Here is a 14,611-nt window from a genome sequence, read left to right on the forward strand (position 1 = left end):
CATAAAAACAATGTCACACATACACACTCAACCACACCCTTCCTCTGACCCTAAATAAAAACAAACTACCTTCCATCTCTGGATCTGGCTTGACACGGTTCTGTGAGGAAACGATAGCTGGGGGATCCGTCCACATCAGGAATGTCCACGGGTCACAGAAAACACCCAGGCCGGGACAGGCCAGGTCCCACACCTCAGCCAAAAGGCTGCTATGCAGAAACTCCTAGCAACAACCCCGGCAACCTAACCCTAACATGACCATCCAACAGCCCCTGACATGTTTAGGCTCCCAGAAACTGGTCTCCAGGGCTGTGGATGTCATTACCTGGTTGGCTGGGAGGGTTATGTGTTAGTTATGTGCAGATAGACAGCTTGGGTTGTCTTTCTGTCCTGGTTTATAGCTGTTTGTGTGTATCCAGGCATAGTCCTGGACTGTGGTTGCCTTCTAGAGCAGCTGTCATCCATCTACTCATACGGAAAGAGGTTTTATCCCTGACCCTCTGCGCAGACAGCATCAGGTCATTGTTCACAAGTCGGGTAAGGCTGCAATCATTTTCCCGGAGCTCAGAGAAAATCCTGACTGAGGACAAAAGATATGCGACTTATTTTCCCAGTGGGATCCATGTGAGATGTAATCACAACGCGGAGATCACAAAGGAAACGAGGTCAAGCCGCAAAAAAGCATCTTGGCTGCCTAGTTTTGGAATATTCCAGACATACAGATAAATGCTGCATTTACATGAGTCACTCACACACTCATACTTCAGATTAACATTGTTGTTGTTATTAATGCAACTTCCTGCACTGCGCAGACACGTGAAAGACTTCCTGAAATGCAGACTTTTATAACAGCACTCATCTCTTCTCCTGTAAACTTCACAGCTTTTAGTCTCTTATCAGCTGAAGATCATAAAGCCTTCATTAGCTCAGCTCCACTCACAAACTGTCTCCATCTGCTAAACGCCACCACGCAGTCTCTATTTCTTTTTCTTTTCTTGGCTGTTTTTCTTCCTTCTCATGGGGGAAAAAGTATGGATGGTGCTCCATTTCAATGGAAAACAACAAGTTTAATGATCCACAGTAGTCTTTGCTTGTTTCTCTTCCCCTGACGACACACAGTTACTTTCCGCTACACCATTCAAAGATGGCGATGCAACATAACAGCCTTCCGTTAAGTCGCCCGCCACCTATGTACTCATAAAAAACTTATTCCAAGCTACGAGAATCCTTCATTTGGATGCGATTGTGATTAGACATCAGTAAAATACCTGCTTAAGCAGTACTTGAACATTGCTAATTAAAAGTGAAGCTAGTTCCACACTAAACCTTGAAATCATAGAACTGTGATTCTGGGATTCATAGTTACCAAATCCTGTTTTTTTCACACATAATAATGGTGGATATGGTTCATTTGAACAGTTTTTGTTTTATTTTGATTAAATTTTAACAAACAATTTGCACATTTACTGTGTAAGAGACATGTACTTTTGTCTTATTAACGTGTTGGAAATAAATAGAAAATACTAAACGCCAAACATTGATTTTACATCAAGTTTTTTAATGTGCATTATCATTTTTATTAATGTTATTCAGTTATATTTTTGTCTTTGTCATGGTAGTTTGTTATATATATTGTATCTTGACATTTAAATTTCTGTTGTGGGAACTCCAAGCTCATGCTCGCTTTGCTTTGGGCGGGCTCTGCTGATGACCACCTTTACAGACACAACTGTTGGAGAAAATTGTTATGAGTTTGGTTTGTATTAAGTATTAGACATATATGCATTGATTTGCTGTGATCCTGCTGTGTTTTGTATCTATGCACAAAGCTTTCTTTAAGTTATATGATCCTTGTCTGGAATGTGCAGACAACGTCTGAGACAGGAAGAGTTTCCTGCAGGGCATCTGTTTTTGTCAGCTGCTTGGTTGACCAGTTGTCTAAAGGTTAAAGGTAATAAAGTAATATAGTGAGTGATTGATGCTTAGTGAGCTCAGTTTAGCTTCGGAGGAGAGAATGATTGTTTTCTGTGGTCTGCCCAGCAACTAGGAGGAGTTAAGCATGGTTTTTAATCGGGTGTTACTTCAGCATCTGCAGAGAGGGTTCTCTCTCCAAGCTCCAGCATGTGCTTGTATTAGTTTATAATAAAATGTTCATTGTAAGAAGACAGTTGACTCTTAGATGTATTACAACTTCTCAAGACCAGAGTATTTTCCACCACAGTTTTTGGGGGCTCGTCTCGGGATCCTGCGTCAGTCCGCCTGGGTTGGGGATAGACGGGTTGGCCACCTGAATCCACAGATTCATCCTAAGAACCTCAATTACAGAATTTCAGAGGACAGGACGTCTTTCTCCCACCCGTGGTCGACTACGCCAGGACTCCTTCTGAACCAGTGTGAAAAGACAATGGTGAGAAGTGTTATTCTAAATTTACATTAATTTTCAGACTCAAACTGGAGTCAAACATTACTAGAAACTTATCACAAATTAATAATCAATATCTTAATTAATAATCACAATATTTTTCTGTTTTGTGGTCAATTGTCTTCATTATTCTCATTGTGACAGGGATTCTCCTCCTCACCTCCTCATCGAAAGAATAACTCAAGGGATAAGAGAATAACTTAAGACGAGATCAGGTTGACGTCATAAATAAAATCCTGTGAGTTTAAGTTAAGTTTAAGTTAAAAATCGTGAGTAACAAGACCAAGTCGTAAGTGCTGTGAGCTAGACGTAGCAAGACCAGACCAGTAAATCTTGTGAGTTACAAGATCGAGCCCAGTAAATTAGTCAGTAAGTCCTGTGAGCTCGAGAAGCAAGACCAGGCCAACCTTGAGTTAGAAAACTGAGAGGAAAGCCATCTTGAGTGAGGAGGAACAGAGAAGAAACTGTGTGGGCTGGTTTCTGGAGACATTGAGAATTTTGCCTGATAATTTTACAAAGGTGTGGGATTGACCCTCTGTGTACATCCGCTGCAAACAGAACTAGTTCCTTTGCAGTAGGAGGTTGATGTACAGCACCATTAAAGAGTTGAAATCTCTGTCTTCATGTGAGGGGAAACTGGGGTGGTTGTGTAAAATTTCCTGTGTTAAACTTCATTGGACTGATTGTGTGGAGAATTAAAACCACGTCTTGTGAAGCCACACCGGACTCTCGCAGGAGAGCCTAGCAGCTTGTGTGGGGGTAGACAAACGTGGGGGCACGACCCATTCACATGCATTCATCCAACTGTTGAAGTGAACTGTTTGTGTAAAATCTAATTTACTGCAGTAAGAAAAGAAAAAAAACAAACAACAAAAAATGTATGAGAGAGGGAAGTGAGGAAAAGAGTGTGTTCATTAAAGGCCTTCTGCTCACTGAAGGAGATGATGTCATAGCATGTTAGGCAGAAACAAACATATAAATCCTGTGTAAAATAGCTGCTTGTGCTTTTCTTCCTAAAGCTTTTATAAGAGCATAAAAGCCACTCCCTGTATGAATGTGGAACCCTTTTCCTAAGGAAAAGCAATTCTTTATTATCACCTGAGAACATTTTAAAGAGCAACAACATATTAAGAACGAAAAATCTGAAATGTGAGAGATGTAATTTATAGTATTAGGGACTTATTCTGTTAAATTACTGTACATTGTGTAGGCAATAAGCTTAGGTTTCTGTCTGTTCCCTTTCAGTCATTCATAAGGTGATTTTTATTCCTTTACTACTATTATTAATTTACACCTAGCATGTCTAAATAAATTTAGATAAACTGGAAATAAATAATGCAGCTGGAGGATGCTGAAACTAAGCATAATGTTAGGGAAAAAAGAGAAAATTCTTGACCTTAAAATAGGAATGGTGAACCAACGTAACTTTGCCAGAGTAAATTTCTCTTGCAATAAATTCACTTTAGCTAAATGTGAGCTAACGGCGAGAAGAGAAGTTCTCAGAACAAGTGTATCTTCTTAGCAAGATCATGTTCAGCTTTCCCAGGAGAGAATTGAGTTATGAATCCATTGATAATATAGTCTCTCACACACACAATTACAATGTAATATTCAAGTTACATGATGTTCACAGCACAGAACATGGTCCACATAATATGTTTGCCACAGGATTCAGAAGAAAACTATTATAATTATGAGGCTATGATTTTTATTTTCCCCTTACTGGAGAAGAAAATACACCACATGACCAAATGGTTCAGTCTCAAAAGCTCGTCTGCTGTATGGTGTTGGACACATTGCAGCGTTCCCTTCTAAACTCTTGTCAGCATGCAGCTTGGTCCACAGGGACCTAAAATTGTCTATCCTGCCTGAAGGGGATTCAGAGGAGGGGCTGGGGGAGAGTGAGTTCTTGACCCGGGTCACCGCAGAGTTCTGGGTGTCACACATATGGTCAGTCAGGAGACTGGAGCAGAAACGGTCCCTACAACCTACAGCATCATTCCACTTCCCCTCTGTGTCAGCTCTGAGTCCTGGAGCAGAACCTGATATGCAGATGTGGCTGCATGGACCCGGCCGCTGCTGATGGGGCCCGGAGATCCCAGAACCAGAGGGTCTGGCAGAGCCCTGTTGGTTGTGACTGTGAACAGTGTGGATATGGCTCCTATGGTGGACATTTGAGCTGGATTTTCACCTTTGACCTCTGGAGGTGATGGATCCTCCTTGTCCTCAGACTGTGTTTCAGTTGTGGGATTTTCTGGAAGTAAAAGACTAACGGATGTGGCCGGCAGGCAGCACAAGTCCCACCCCAACTACAGAATCAGATGATGTTTTCTGGAATAAGCTGCACCCTGATTCTGTCAGAAAGACTGTTGGGTTCACTCAGTTCTCTGTGGAAAACCTGGATCTGCTTCCTAGAACTTTTGCCCACTCTCTGATCCTTTACATGTTACTCTTAATTAATTACACATATGAATCTGATTTATCTACCAGGAAGCTTTGATGAACATGTGTCGGGCACTTCCTGGCATGAATTTCTGATTGTATGCTGATTGGAGGAGAGCATGGTGGCTGTGGCGCGTCTGACTCCTGAGCAGATCGAGTGATACGAGCTGAATGATTATCCACAAGACCAGGCCAAGGAATGAGGCCCTACAACCAAACATTTACTCACTGTATCTGCTTAGCTTTATACCACATTTATGAGCATGCATAAAATTTTGCACTCCTGCAGACTTCTGCAACTGAACAATGACACAGACATCTCTGCTCTGCTGCAGGGAAGCTGAACAGTTCATACAGACTAGTCAACTTCTGGCACGCTGTGCCTTATAAAAAAAAAAAGTGATGAATACTAAGTTTTTAATGTTTGAGACAGAATAGATGTCAAAAGAGAAAAAATAAGCCGCTATATGACATTAAATAAGAAGGTAGCTTTGTAATTTCCCGACTTCAGTGAATGCAACACAAGTACAACAATCTCCGTGTTTTATTTGCTGACAGCTGGTTAAAATACACATCAGATGATTTTTGTTTAAAGAGTAGAACCAACTCTTGCGATGGCTGCCAGTAAATAGACCAGTCTCTTAGTTAACACGCTTAATAAGTAAACAAACAAGTCATTTAAGCCCTGTATGTCCTCAAAATAACATGAATATGAGGCAGATTATTTGTAACAGTATTGATACTTCCAAAGTTAAGCTAACTATGCTAAACCGTTAGCCTTGGCCTTTCCTGTTACACACGTTTGCATTAAAATCATTAAGGAAGAAATGCTGCTGTGAGTGTGTGCACGTACATGTGTGTGTCGTGTTGTTGTAGATGAAAACAGCTTTACCATCAGTATTAAAAGTTTGTTTCTAAATGCTGTTTTAGTTCAAATGTAGATAGAAAACAAACAGCTTTATTATGACCTGAAGGTCTCTGGCTGTTCAGTACCTGAAGTCCAGCTGTTAAAGATGGTTTTACATCTTGTTGCTTTATGCTTATGCTTATGTTTACAATATATTTGGAATAGAAAGCCAGTCTTATCATGATCTCATTTTCGTGTGTGTTGCTCCTGAATGGGTCTGTTGGAGTCTGAGAGAGACAAATCAGAGTAAACCATGAGACTAAACTAGACTACATTACTGATTAAATCAACAGTTCTGAATGAGCTTTATTTAATATTTGCAGAGATTCTTCAGTTTGGTTCTGCTTCTGTCATTTATCAGACATGACATAAACAACACGAGCAGTAAATCAGAAAGGAAATTCCAGCATGGATAAGTGTTGGTCAGACTGCTGGGAGTCCAGTTTGACACATGTCCTGCTATGCAGTACTAGAGGATTTTTTCTGGTTGTTGGTTAAGATGAGACTACCTGATAGGAACTTTGCAATAATTAATTAAATGAATTTGGTTACTTTGAATGATTACCTACCAGATAACTGAGTGGCCCTAACTGTTGCTTTGTATTGTTCATGATTTACTCTTTGACTGTTTAGCTGAAACTGACTATCCTCTGCACCCCCCAGGCCTGGCCCCTGACCGACCTCTAGTTGACCCTGACTTGATTTTCCTTTTGATGCTGTTTGCTCTGACTGTGACACGGTGGAGGCTGCAGCTCTCCCGTCTCAGTTCTCATTACTTGAGCTTACTCTTTAGCTGAAAACAAGTCCATGTTTTGGCGCTCTCTTATGAATGACTTTCTGGATGCCATTTTCCTGAATGTTTTCCTCCCACAGGTTGCAGACGGGGAAATTTCCTTCTGGCTCTCTTTTCAGGTCTTCCTTGGACCAAAAGTACTTTCTCTGGTTCTGATGTACATGCGCATGCGTAACATGGAAACATGGGCTTTTTTTGTGATTCTTTTTGCAGGACCCTCACCCAAGTGGGCATGGTTCCTTCCAAGACTGCCTGTTCAGACACAGCTCTGTGTGAAAGTAATGTTTTAACATACTGTCCTAACCTCATAAGAACCCTTTTCAGGCATTTGCACACAGGTGAAAGCTAGCCTTCATGGATCAGCATCTACGCAGCTCTATTCACTTCAGCCGGGAGATTTTGTCCTGATAAGAAGCTTTAAACATCAGCTCTGGAACCAACATCGATGGTTTAGGCCATTTCAGGTTTTCCTGACGACCCAGACAGCGGTAAAGGTCGCAGAGTGAGCTGCTTGGCACTACAGATTGCTTGAACCTCCTGAAGCTCTTCAGTCTGAAATTACAGAAGAATAACGCACCACCCAACAAAGGGCAGAATAATCCCTGTGGTTGCGTGGGTAAGTGAGATAGTCTACTCTCACACCTGAAGACCAGCCTTCGCTCTCAAGCAAGATCAGTGAGAGGTGAAAGAAGCGCTCCACTGCGACTGTGACATGCCAAGTCCCACCAGAACGCCGACAGTGTCTTCACTACACCTCTGTCACCCCCTAAGAGGAATGATTTGTTTCCACTTTTCTTAAATTTATTCTTAGACTGAGATTTTGAAGCTGAAGCAAATAGCTCCTCACTATTGTAATTTCTGAAAGATTCTTTTAAAACCTGATAGGCATGAGGCTCCTGATGTTTTGAGAATGTTGTCTTCTGTATGTATTTTTGCGTTCTGATAACAGTTTCTCTTCTTATTGTTGGTCCTGTAGGACCAAGAGGAGGGAGAGTGTTGGAGAAAATTGTTATGAGTTTGGTTTGTATTAAGTATTAGACATATATGCATTGATTTGCTGTGATCCTGCTGTGTTTTGTATCTATGCACAAAGCTTTCTTTAAGTTATATGATCCTTGTCTGGAATGTGCAGACAACGTCTGAGACAGGAAGAGTTTCCTGCAGGGCATCTGTTTTTGTCAGCTGCTTGGTTGACCAGTTGTCTAAAGGTTAAAGGTAATAAAGTAATATAGTGAGTGATTGATGCTTAGTGAGCTCAGTTTAGCTTCGGAGGAGAGAATGATTGTTTTCTGTGGTCTGCCCAGCAACTAGGAGGAGTTAAGCATGGTTTATAATCGGGTGTTACTTCAGCATCTGCAGAGAGCGTTCTCTCTCCAAGCTCCAGCGTGTGCTTGTATTAGTTTATAATAAAATGTTCATTGTAAGAAGACAGTTGACTCTTAGATGTATTACAACTTCTCAAGACCAGAGTATTTTCCACCACACAACTTTTCAGTCTCATAACTTGTCTCAGCTTCCATAACGTGCAGCTGCCCTGAACAAACACGTTATTTAACAAACGAAAAACATTTCATCCAGATGAGACTTGTCTCTCTAAAGCAGGCGGATGACGCCGGCTCCACCACCATGAAGATAAGAAGTAAACTACGGCCTTCTGAAAGGTGTTTATTTGCTCACATGTGAGCCACTAACGGCATCTGCAGAACTTTCATTATGTGGGATGTTGGGACAGCAGGTCTGTGGCAGAATCAAGTGTGTTTCTTTAAAAGAATAAGTAATTATTGCAGCAGTAACAGAGTTACAGGATTATGAATATAAAAAATTTACTCAGATGTAATTAAACTCCAAAGTGAAGGTCATACCTTCGGCAGCGTTTTGTCTGTCTGTCTGGATGGATTTAAATTAAACTTTGGGGAAATCTTTGAAATGGAATAAAAAAACAAGAACATTAGACATTGTGGGTGTTTCAAATCATCGCTGGGATCCAGGAGTTTTTAAAAACGAATTCTTCACAATACAGAGATAGAGACAGTAAATTATGATGCCTTGGCAGGTGACTTGAGTGTTTCTGTTTATTCTAACTAATGTTCAGATTTGTTTCCTTTTATTCCATCTCCTCCTCAGGAGAAGTGCTTCACACGGTTATAACTGCTCACAGACAACACAAAGCAACTGTTTCTGGCCCTAACAAACATTTCTATTGAGTTCAAACTCTTGAGTTTTAATTTAATTTAATTTAATTTAATTTAATTTAATTTAATTTAATTTAATTTAATTCATTCATTCATTCATTTAATTTCTTTTCATTTCATTTAATTTCATTTTAAAACAGTTGTTTAATTCTAAATCCTCTATGGCGGCATGCAGAGCCTGAATAAGGAACATTGTGTTGCTGCCCCAACGTAACTGCTGGCTACTGGTCGCTGATCAGTAAATCCAGTGGTGAAAATCAATCTGTTGTTACGTTTCTATTGTTTATATTTCCAGTAAACAGCCGGGGGAGAGGCAGTTTTAGATGCTTTTAGGAATACGCTTTTCTCTGCTGCTGATCCTGGTTCTAAGCAGACGGTATCAGTAACCGTGCCTCCTGCAGGTCTCCCTTCTCCTTTCTCCTTATTGCTGTAGCTCCTCATTCACCCGTCTGTCTGTGACTCTTCAAATGTCTAGCAGCTAAATATTTGATTGCAGCTGCGATGTGTCCCTTCCTGCCTTACTCTGGCAGCTCTGGAGCACTCCCAGACAGCCGTTAGTGACCCCTGATGAAACCTGACTTCACCCACCATCTGGAACTTTTATTTCCAGCGAGTGGGCTTAAGCCTCTTTGAACCACTAAGTTTTGCATTATTTATTTTACACAAGTCTCTCTTCTTGTTGTGGACAGTGTTTTTATTATTTTTCTACCAGCCGTGCCCTTTCCCCTGACTCAGAAAGTTAAATTAATAGTCCTGGCATCCTTTCCTCACTCTGCTTCCTCATTTCCCAGGACCTGTTGTGGTGTTTTTCCACTCGCCACTGAGACACTGCAGATGATTATTTTCCCTGCTATGGTTTTGCTCCACCTGCTCTGCTGCGAACAGAAAAGCAAATATCTCAGCAGAAAGCACAGTAATCTGTGTTCTCATGCTGACCTCGGTGTTTTGACTAACAATCGAGTCCAGCTGTCCTTGCTGTTACGTTAAATCCTTTGACCTGTGTGTAAAAAGCTGTGATGTTTGACCTTATTATCACAGTATTTCCAAGCTAGATTAACTACTTTGTTTCAGTATTTAACACTCGGTTATCAGTTAGCGTTTTAAACCCCAAACAGATGAAAAAAATTATATTTTTTCCTTCTTCCTTGCATTTTGGTCTCTGCCTAGCCAAAACATTTTTTAAAAAGCATTTTCTTTGTTTCTCGGTTCCTCAGTGAGACGTCAAGACTCTCCCAGCTGAACTTTCTTCATGTGGACTGTGCTGTAGTCATTATTATTCTAATGCTGAAAGATTGGAGCTACTGAAATGGGATTTTGTCATGTTTTTCAGCTCTCTTCATCCCTGTGATAATTTATCTTTATCTTTGGTCCGATTCCACCTCTTAGAAGAGGATCTGGGCGTTTTAGCTGCAACTTAAGCCTGCACAGCTGGCTCCAGCAGAATTTCCCTTCCTACAGTCGCCTTAACTGACTATTTTAATCTCTTCTGGAAATGACCTCTTTTGATTATGGATGAAAAGGTTCACCCTGGTTACAGAGTACACAAGCTATATCAGACATCTTTTACAGTATTTTTGTTTTTCCATAACTTGAAGAAATGGACTCTGATTTTATAGATTCTGTCGGTCTCAGCAGCTCATTCATAGCAAGCTTACCCTCTTTTACAGGTGAGTTGATCTAAGTCTTCCTCAGCTTCGTGGATTTGAAGGTGTGACCTCAGTGCTTCCTCTATAAGGTCAGCTTACAGATTGATGCATAGAAATCCTGGTTAATATGTACTGTGAGTGATGCTGAAGCGGTCTGACTTGAGCGTAACTTTTAGAAAGTGGGAAAACTAAAGCTGGAGTTTCTCAGATTCTTCATGTTGTTGGTTAAAGACAATTTTCTTTCTGTCAGATTTTTTTGCTTTTTGTATAAGTTCAGAAAAAAACCCTTTTAAAATATTTTGATTAAGTTCTTCTACTAATTACTTCAAATATGACTCAATCTTTATACGTTTTTTATGCATAATAACTGTCCTTCACTTTTAAGTAACTCAGTAATTTAATTCCAACAACAAAAAGTAAAAAAAATCTTCATTCAAGAGAAGAAAATGTAACAGGATGGTCAAAATTTAAACCATTTTGATAAACAAGGTTGTGTTTCAGTGATCTAATGATGATCAGAAAGCTTTAAGTTATTCTTAATCAGTTCTTTCAGATTTACACCTTTTTATTAAACACAAGATGAAAAATGGAGCTGAAGAGATTATATCCCTACTTCTCAACACATAATGGATCCTTACATAGAGAGAAAAATTAACCTGCAGGTCTTTTAAGGCTCACTGGAGACTCCAGACATGTGTTTGCTTAAAGGTGGATTAAAGGAAAACACACATCCCAGCTGAAGCAGGGATTTTCAACCAGCACCACACTGTGCTGTGAGAAATGATCCAGCTCCACCTAATTAGTCCAAACAGAGTTATTCAGTTAGTGCAAATATTTTGTCCTTGTTGAGCTTCAATGCCTGCGATTGGTTGACAGCCGGAGTAACTAAATTCTCCTCCACTGGGTGGCAGGACGGAGCTGATGACTTGGTTAATGGATGACAGTAGAATTAGACATGAGTCCGAGGAGTCATAGGGATAATAATTAATAAATAGATAATGTAAATGTTTGTCTAAACAGGCCCAGAGGGGTTTTCTATGAAGCAGGATGAAAGGAAAACTTTGACATTTTCGTAATTCTGGCTCTTTGGGTACTGTTACATAATGTTTTTTAATTCGGAATTAAATAATCCGGAATTAACGTATTCTCCTACGAGTTTACATGGAAATGATAATTCCGAATGGAGGTTTACACAAAACCTCCTCACTTAATTCCTCTTTAGAGCGGCGGGTTGGGAAGGACTCTGATTGGATAGAGGGTGCACATGACGTATGACCATAGACTGTAGCCTCCGTAACGTCACCCGTAGGTTTCTGAAGAGCTGAATTGAAGCTCGGTGGGCGGTTCCTACCTTCACCATCTTGGCAGGGGCATGCGTGTCGTCTCACCCGGAAAATACAAATATGGGCAAAGATGTGGAGCTGAGAGGGGGGCTGTGAGCGTCATGGTGGAAGATTGACATCTAGTGAACTCTGAACTGCCTGTAGCTAAGAGCTAACCGAGCTAACCCGGAGATAACAAAAGCTAACCAGCTAACGGAAGTAAGCGGGCTAAAACTAAGTCACGTTGTTAACCGGCTAAAAACCGCGGTTGTTCTACGTTCTTCTGACTTGAATGAGAGATCGATTACCCTCAATATGCCGAACTTCAAGATTAAATTACTTTTAAACGAGCAAGTTACAAAACTGAAAATGGTATTTTTAACCAGGCTGTAAACATGTTTATTTCTGCTGTAAATATATTTATTTCTGCTGTGAAGTTGGTCTTTTTAACATGGGAGTCTATGGGGATTTGCTCTGTTTTGGAGCCCCTAGTGGATGGAGGGGGAACTGCAGTTTTATGCACTTCTGCCTAGGCTTCACTTTTAACTACTGGAGGCTCCGTCCATCTTTCATATGCGGTCTATGCGTATGATGTATACCGGAAAAAAAGAAAGTTGGCTCCCTGATTCTCGTCTTTTCAGTCGTAACTTGTAAAAACTACATAATAAGCACCAGTTTTGCTCCTATTTTTATTATAAATTTGAAGTGCCAGCTCAACAAAAGCATAGTACTTCACTTTTTGCAGCTACTGAGAAGGAGAAAGAAAATAGACCACCAAAGACGGGAAGAAAGACAACGTTCGGAATATGTGCGTCATTGAGACAGGAAAAGGTAACGACCAGAGTTAACTTAAAGCGGAATGAAGGTTTACATGACAGAGGAATTAAATACTTCGTAATTAAAAATTAACCAGCCACTTACATTGGAATTAGGTATAATTTAGAATAATAAATTTGCATCAGGAATTAAATGTTTATGGTCGTTTTTCATCAGTTTGAAGTTGAAATAAACTTTTATTCAGAATTAAACAAGAATTAAAACTCCCGTGTAAATGTAGTAATTAAAGACGTTCCAGTCCATCAATGGCTTAAATGAGTTACCATGGTAACTAGTGCTGGTGAATAAGTCTGACCCAGATCGGGGCCATTTCTCAATACTGAGTAAGCTGAGACCGTACTTGTTAGTTCCACTTGGAAGTACAAACTTGGGAGAATGGAAGTTAAGAAGTACAATGATTCTGCATTTGGAGTGATAGCATAAACATTTGCAGAAAAATTGCACAAAAGGTGTAAAATGTACCAAAACAGTCCGAGCAGCGCTTCCTACTGCTACTGGTATGTTCTGGATCTGAGGAGGAAGAAGCTAAACTGAGGAGGCAGAGGTGGTATGATACAATAAAAAAAAAGAAAAAAAGAAAACACAATTATTGTCTGAAAATGGTTAAATGTTATCTGAAAAAATAAACAGTTAAATTATTATAATGAACTTCAAGTTATGAGCTTTCTCTGCATTCTTTGTGCTGCATTGCAGTCGATCTGCACGGTGGCCGACTGGCTCAGACACGATACATGCTGCATGTACAAACAGAAAAGCTGAAAGTCCTCAGATAAGGTATGGTATGGTATGGCATGGCAGGGTATGGTATGGTATGGTATGGCATGGCATGGCAGGGCATGGCATGGCAGGGCATGGCAGGGTATGGTATGGTATGGTATCGTATGGCATGGCATGGCATGGCATGGCAGGGTATGGTATGGTATGGTATCGTATGGCATGGCATGGCATGGCATGGCATGGCAGGGCATGGCAGGGTATGGTATGGTATCGTATCGTATGGCATGGCATGGCATGGCATGGCAGGGTATGGTATGGTATGGTATGGTATGGCATGGCATGGCATGGCATGGCATGGTATGGCATGCCATGGCAGGGTATGGTATGGTATGGCATGGCATGGCATGGCAGGGCAGGGCAGGGCAGGGCAGGGCAGGGCAGGGTATGGTATGGTATCGTATGGCATGGCATGGCATGGCATGGCATGGTATGGCATGCCATGGCAGGGTATGGTATGGTATGGCATGGCATGGCAGGGCAGGGCAGGGCAGGGCAGGGCAGGGCAGGGTATGGTATGGTATGGTATGGTATGGCATGGCATGGCATGGCATGGTATGGCATGCCATGGCAGGGTATGGTATGGTATGGCATGGTATGGCATGGCATGGCAGGGCAGGGCAGGGCAGGGCAGGGTATGGTATGGTATGGCATGGCATGGCATGGCATGGCATGGCATGGCATGGCATGGTATGGTATGGTGTATTCATGATGAAAGTCAGAACACGTCCAGGAATTTGTTACTTGTCTGAATGCATTCTTTAACTCACTGGCTGCCAGCCATTGTCATAGCAGAGAGCCCCATTCTGCCAGCCTTTTGGAGCTTCCTGCCTCATCTTTCAGGATCCACACTGTTAAGTTGTGGGACTACAGATATGGAGGGCACATGTGGTGCGTCCTTTCCGGGCATGCACACTCAGAGTGTGTTCACATTGCATTGGATGCATGCTCACCCCTAAAACACTCCAACATACACATCAGGCCAAATCGGCTTTTCACAAACTAAAACTGCAGAAACACAACAGATGTCTTTTTTTATTTTTCTTTTTTTTTAAGACATCAGAAGACATCATTGGTGGCCAATGACTTAAACTGCAACACTACTTTGACTTCATCTGATGACAAGTACACAAGAACACACACAGGGTCAAGAATAAACAATGTTTGTTAGATTAAATGAATTTATTCAGCACGTCTTCGTGGTCCGTCCTGCCCCACAGGTTTGGTGACATATCTGCTCCTTTGGTGTTGAAAACAAACATGACATGATATTAAA

The sequence above is a fragment of the Telmatherina bonti genome (genome assembly GCF_933228915.1).
Source record: "Telmatherina bonti genome assembly, chromosome: 10".
Lineage (NCBI taxonomy): Eukaryota > Metazoa > Chordata > Actinopteri > Atheriniformes > Telmatherinidae > Telmatherina > Telmatherina bonti.